Source organism: Mandrillus leucophaeus, unplaced genomic scaffold (genome assembly GCF_000951045.1).
Source record: "Mandrillus leucophaeus isolate KB7577 unplaced genomic scaffold, Mleu.le_1.0 Scaffold301, whole genome shotgun sequence".
In the NCBI taxonomy this organism is placed as follows: domain Eukaryota; kingdom Metazoa; phylum Chordata; class Mammalia; order Primates; family Cercopithecidae; genus Mandrillus; species Mandrillus leucophaeus.
Window position 1 is genome coordinate 1,274,349 of NW_012103155.1, and position 5,392 is coordinate 1,279,740.

Here is a 5,392-nt window from a genome sequence, read left to right on the forward strand (position 1 = left end):
GCTCTTCTAAGTACTATGTGGGTGGGAGCTGTATCTAGTTTGTGTTCCCATCTCCAAGCCCAAAGTTTGCACAGACCTGTCATGGCAGACCCTCAAATATTTGCTGAAAGAATAAATCTCTAATACGACTGTTGTGGTCAAATACAAATTGGTATTTTTTCTTAATTACAGCATACTTCATAGTAATTGTTCTCATTATTGCCCCCAAGTCTGAAATTCAGATCTAATTATAAATTGTAGGAATTAATAAAAAGTTGTCAGCCCTTTTCCTAAGAGTTTTGTAACAGCCTATACATTACAAAGTTCCATGTGAAAATTCTATGGTAAACATTATGATGACAGTAAAACTTTGTATTTCCAGTTTCTTAAATTTGTGGGGTGATATGGTTTGGCTCTGTGTCCCCACCCAAATCTCATGTTGAATTGTAATCCCCATGTGTCAGGGGAGTGACCTGGTGGGAGGTGATTGGATCATGGGGGGCAGATTTCCCCCATGCTGTTCTTGTGATAGTGAGTGAGTTCTCATGAGATGTGATAGTTTAAAAGTATAGCATTTCACCCCCTCACTCTCTCTCTCCTGCTCCACAATAATGAGACATGCTTGGTTTCCTCTTCAACTTCCACCATAATTGTAAGTTTCCTGAGGCCTCCTAGGCTTGCTTCCTGTTTAGTCTGCAGAACTGTGAGTCAGTTAAACCTCTTTTCTTCATAAATTATCCAGTCTCAGGTAGTTCTTTATAGCAGTGTGAGAATGGACTAATACAGAAAATTGGTACCAGGAAAGTGGGAAATTACTATAAAGATACCTGAAAATGTGGAAGCGACTTTGGAACTGGCTACTGGGCAGAGGTTGGAACAATTTGGCACACAGAAGACAGGAAGATGTAGGAAAGTTTGGAACTTCATGGAGACTTATTGAATGATTTTGACCAAAATGCTAATAGTGATATGGATAGTGAAGTCCAGGCTGAATTGATCTCAGATAGAAAGGAGAAACTTACTGGGAACTAGAGTAAAGGTCACTCTTGCTATTCTTTAGCCAAGAAACTGATAGCATTGTGCCCTTGCTGTAGAGATCTGTGGAACTTTGAACTTGAGAGAGATGATTTAAGGTATCTGGCAGAAGAAATTTCTAAGCAGCAAAGCACTGGAGATGTGGTCTGGCTGCTCCTCACAGCATACAGTCATATGTGTTCACAAAGAGATGGTCTGAAATTGGAACTTATATTTAAAAGGGAAACAGAGTATAAAAGTTTAGAAAATTTGCAGCCTGACCATGTGGTTGAAAAAAAAAAGAAGAGCCATTTTCTGGGGACAAATTCAAGCTGGCTGCAGAAATTTGCATAAGTAAAAAGCCAAATATTAACAGCCAAGACAATGGGGAAAACATCTCCAGGGCATGTAAGAGACCTTTGCAGCAGCCCCTCCCATGACAGGTCTGGAGGCCTATGAGGGAAAAAAGGTTTTGCGGGCCATGCCCAGGGCCCTGCTGCTCTATGCAGCTTTGGGACATGATGCCCTGCAACCCAGCCCCTCCAGCTCCAGCCATGTCTAAAAGGGGCCAAGGTACCGCTTGGGCTGTTGCTTCAGAGGGTGCAAGCCCCAAGCTTTGACAGCTTCCACGTGATGTTGGGCCTGCAGGTGCATAGATGACAAGAGCTGAGCTTTGGGAGCCTCTGCCTAGATTTCAGATAATGTACAGAAATGCCTGGATGTCCAGGCAGAAGTGTGCTGCCGAGGTGGAGTTCTCATGGAGAGCCTCTACTAGGGCAGTACAGAGGGGAAATGTGGGATTGGAGCCCTCACATGGAGTCCCCACTGGGGCGCTGCCTAGTAGAGCTGTGAGAAGAGGGCTGTCATCTTCCAGACCCCAGAATGGTAGATCCACCAACTGCTTGCACTGTGCACCTGGAAAAGCTGCAGGCACTCAATGCCAGCCTGTGAATGCAGCCAAAGGGGGCTGTACACTGCCGAGCCACAGGGGCATTGGAGTTGCAGAGCCATAGGCCTTGGAAGCCCACCCCTTGCATCAATGTGACCTGGATGTGAGACATGGAGTCAAAGGAAATTATTTTGGAGCTTTAAGATTTAATGACTGCCCTGCTGGGTTTTGAACTTGCATGGGGACCTATAGCCCCTTTGTTTTGGCCCATTTTTCCCATTTGGAATGGGAGTATTTACACAATTTCTCTATCCCTGTTGTATCTTGGAAGTAACTAACTTGTTTTTTTATTTTACAGGCTTATAGGCAGAAGGGATTTGCCTTGTCTCAGATGAGACTTTGGACTTGGGCTTTTGAGTTAATGCTGGAATGAGTTAAAACTTTGGGAGACTATTGAAAAGGGATAATTGTATTTTGCAATGTGAGAAGGACATGAGATTTGGGAGGGGCCAGGGCAGAATGATATGGTTTGGCTCTGTGTCCCCACCCAAATCTCTTGTTGAATTGTAATCCCCACATGTCAGGGGAGAGAACTGGTGGGAGGTGATTGAATCATGGGGGCAGGTTTCCCCCATGTTGTTCTCATAATAGTGAGTGAGTTCACACGAGATGTGATGGTTTAAAAGTGTAGCATATGTAGGCTCTCTCTCTCCTGCTCTACCATGGTAAGATGTGGCTTGCTTTTCTTTCACCTTCTACCATGATTATAAGTTTCCTGATACCTCTTAGCCATGCTTCCTGTTAAGCCTGCAGAACTGTGAGTCAATTAAACCTCTTTTCTTCATAAATTACCCAGTCTCAAGTAGTTCTTTACAGCAGTGTGAGAAAAGACTAATACATGGGGCATTCTATACTCTTTGCTTAATGGAATTATTGTCTTGTGCTACATTGTCAGTGAAGTCAGGAAGTATTTGTAGCATTTAGACACAGACCTTTGAGGATAATTTATTCTCTCACTCACTTTCCTGCCAGGTGAAACTTCAATACTTCAATGTGCTTATTCCCCAAAACATCACGGAGAATATTACTGCTACTGGACTCCTGATACAGACTGACAGCATTCTCTTCACTTATCTAATCTCTATTAATTCAATCATTTTATATCCATTGTTCAAATGTTGCTCCTAAATTCACCTAACAAAAGCAGAGTAAACAGACAACCCACACCGTGGGAGAAAATATTTGCAAACTATGCCTCTAACAAAGGACAAATATCCAGAATCTACAAGGAACTCAAAGAAATCAGCAAACAATAATAATAATTATAATCCCATCAAAAAGTGGGTTAAGTAAATATAAATAGACAATTCTCAAAAGAAGATATACAAATGACCAACAAACATGAAAAAAATGCTCAACATTGTTAATTATCAGGGAAATGCGAATTAAAACCACAATGAGATACCACCTTACTCCTGCAAGAATGGCCATAATTTAAAAATCAAAAATAATAGATGTTGGTATGGATGTGGTGAAAGGGAACACTTTTACACTGCTAGTGGGAATGTAAACTAGTACAACTACTATGGAAAACAGTATGGAGATTCCTTAAAGAACTAAAAGTAGAACTACCATTTGATCCAGCAACCCCACTATTGGGTATCTTCCCAGAGGAAAAGAAGTCATTATGTGAACAAGATACTTGCATATACATGTTTATAGCAGTACAATTTGCGATTGCAAAAATATAGAACCAGCCTAAATGTCCATCAACCAGCAAGTGGATAAAGATAATGTGGGCTGGGTGTAGTGGCTCACCCCTGTAATCCCAGCACTTTGGGAGGCCGAGGTGGTTGGATCACCTGAGGTCAGGAGTTTGAGATCAGCCTGCCCAACATGGAGAAACCCCGTGTCTACTAAAAATACAAAGATTAGCCAAGCATGGTGGCGGCCACCTGTAATCCCAGCTACTTGGGAGGCTGAGGTGGAAGAATTGCTTGAACCCAGGAGGCAGAGGTTGCCCAGTGAGCCGAGATCACACCACTGCACTCCAGCCGGGGTGACAGAGCAAGACTCCATCTCAAAAAAAAAAAAGTGATACACACACACACACACACACACACACACATATATAGTAGTATACCATGGTATACTACTCAGCCATAAAAAGGAACAAAATAACACCATTCACAGCAACCTGGATGGAGGTGGAGACCATTATTCTAAGTGAAATAACTTAGGAATGCAAAACCAATTGTTGCATGCTCTCACTTGTAAGTGGGAGCTAAGCTATGAGGATGCAAATACGTAAGAACGATACAGTGGACTTTGGGGACTTGTTGGGGAAAGGTGGAGGTGGGGGTGAGGGATAAAAGACTACACGTTGGGTACAGTGTACACTGCTCAGGTGATGGGTATCCCAAAATCTCAGAAGTCACCACTAAAGAACTTATCCATGTAATGAAAACCACTTGTTCCCCAGAAAGTACTGAAATAAAATTGAAATGAGAGCCTTTTTCAAGTGTTGTTACATATCAAACTTATAATGGCTAGAGTTGACAGAGCACTTACCTGTCACAATACTAAACACCTGAGAGGCATCATCTCTTTCAGTCTCAAATCTCCATACAAGGTAGATGCCATCTTTCTTATCTGTGGATAGTATCAGTGTTTATTGAATAGGGTTTGTGAGAAACAATAATAATAGTGATAAAAATAGCTAACACTTATGTTTACTATTTGCCAGACATTGTTTCGAGCACCTTACATATATGTTATAAACTCCTTTTTTCTTCAGATCAATCCTATGAGATAGATACTATGCTATTTCCATTTTTATAGATGAGGAAACTGAAACACCAACATGTTAAGTGACTTGCCAAGGTCACACAGCAAGTATGCTAATGCGTCTAAAGTACTTAATGAAGTATCTGGCATATATATGTGTTCACCAAATGTAGCCAATATTCTTTTCACTGGACATTCATAGTGTTGTACTTAAGTGAAGTATTTTAGGTAGACTCAATTAGTGGATTAGTCCCTTTTTAAAAGTTTTAATGATCACATGATTTCCAGAAAAAAATTATTTAACAATTTTGCTTTCAAAAGTTATTTCCCTTCACTAGGCCTTCATCCATTGGCAAGGTTTTCCATGCTGAAAGATTGGCTCTGGCTACATTTAACACAAAACCTGAATAACAGCAGCTTAAGCGAGATAGGATTTACTTTATCACTTGTAGAAAGAGACCAGAAAAAGGAATTTCAGGGACAGTTCAGTAGGGCAGCTCAGGATCATATCTGGCACAAACCAGGGGTTTGAACGTGTGTCAGGTAAATTTTAAAAACCCCAAGTAATCGACTCAGAGGTGTTAGGCCAAGGTCTCTGTGATTCCCTTTGCCTCTCCCTCGTTGTTGATTATAAAATGGCCACTGCAGCTCCAGTCACCTCTTTATTCTGGACAGGAAAAATAAACAGGCAAGGAAAAGAGGGATGGACCAAGCCTGAAGCCC